The 1,652-nt window shown below is 36.3% G+C and overlaps 1 pseudogene; it reads right to left on the reverse strand.

The window, feature by feature from the left end:
* Positions 1–1,083: 1,083 nt before the first annotated feature.
* On the reverse strand, positions 1,084–1,202 carry LOC134946455 (5S ribosomal RNA; annotated as a pseudogene).
* Between the last annotated feature and the right edge of the window lie 450 nt (positions 1,203–1,652).

Below are 1,652 nucleotides of genomic sequence, written 5' to 3' on the forward strand. Positions count from 1 at the left end.
GCTGCTTAAAAAACCACCTTTGGTAGTGCCTGTCACTCAATATCTTTTTGTTGATTTATCTATCCATACATTTACAGAGGAGGATGTGCTAACAGAACTCTTAAAACTGAAAGTGGATAAATCAATGGGGCCAGATGGGTTACATCCAAGGATACTAGTAGAGCTTAAAGGCTTGCTGGTAGCACCATTAATAGAGTTATTCAATCAGTCACTAGCTACAGGATTACTTCAAGAGGACTGCAAAAAGAACAAATGTAGTAACACTGCACAAAAGTGGAAGCAAGGAAGATGCAAGCAAATACCGACCAGTGAGCCTCACATCAGTAGTAGATAAATTGATGGAAACACTCTTACAAGAAAGAGTTGTAGATTATCACAAATGAAGTAATTAACAGGGGGAGATCATGTCAAACAAACCTTATTGACTTTTTTGACTGTGTGACTAAAGTAATACATAAATGAGGGAGCCATAGACATAGCTTATCTGGACTTTAGTAAGGATTTTGACACTGTCCCACATTGCAGACTGCTAAATAAATTGTTAAGGGTGGTTTTGCAAAGAAGCAAAAAAAAGGGGCTTGTTGATATGTCTCTCTGGGGCACACTTTTTAAATTGATATAGTAACAATGTTATGAAACAATGGAATGTATATAGGGCAATAAAACGTAACTTTTATTTAGTTCTACAGACGAAAAAGTTTAATTAATTATATGAGAAAATATTGCTGTGTGAAACAGCAAAGTGGATTAAAACAAGTATTAAATAGCGTATAGGAGACAAAATAGTAATAATATGTCACTCGCCTATTGAAAATAGGTGACAGAAAATTTGTCTGCACACCTTCTGAATTCTAAGCGAGTATTATTGTTAGACATAAGTCCACTGCGAAAATGAAAGTTCTCGTTATCTCTATGAGTTTATGATTGACAATACATATATGTATTTCATATAAGAGATACAAGAGAAAGAAACTGTCTTTTTAATTACCGGACTCCTTTTAAATTAGTCAACTGTACTGCATATTCTGCAGTGTTAGTTGACAAGTAGGTTCTGCTGGTCAATGAAAGGTATGTACCTTGATGGGGCTACAGTACCCAGTATTCCCAGAGGGTCACCCTTTCTGGTACTGACCGGGCCCAATGCTGCTTGGCTTCCAAGATCAGACGAGATCGGGCAGATCCAGCATGGTATGACTGTAGAAGATATGGTAAATACCTCTCAGCATGGAGAATGGGTGGTATTTGAGGCAAAATGCATTTTCGCAGTGGACTTATGTCTAACAACAATACTCGCTTAGAATTCAGAAGGTGTGCAGACAAATTTTCTGTCACCTATTTTCAATAGGCGAGTGACATTATTACTATATCGTCTTCTATACGCTATTTAATACTTGTTTTAATCCACTTTGCTGTTTCACACAGCAATATTTTTCTCATATAATTAATTAAACTTTTTCGTCTGTAGAACTAAATAAAAGTTACGTTTTAATGCCCTATATACATTCCATTGTTTCATAACATTGTTACTATATCAATTTAAAAAGTGTGCCCCAGAGAGACATATCAACAAGACCCTTTTTTTTGCTTCTTTGCAAAACCACCCTTAATAGCTCTTTCTGCTAAAAATGTCCGGGAGCACCACCAACCGTTGT

The sequence above is a fragment of the Pseudophryne corroboree genome, chromosome 7 (assembly GCF_028390025.1).
Source record: "Pseudophryne corroboree isolate aPseCor3 chromosome 7, aPseCor3.hap2, whole genome shotgun sequence".
In the NCBI taxonomy this organism is placed as follows: Eukaryota; Metazoa; Chordata; class Amphibia; order Anura; family Myobatrachidae; genus Pseudophryne; species Pseudophryne corroboree.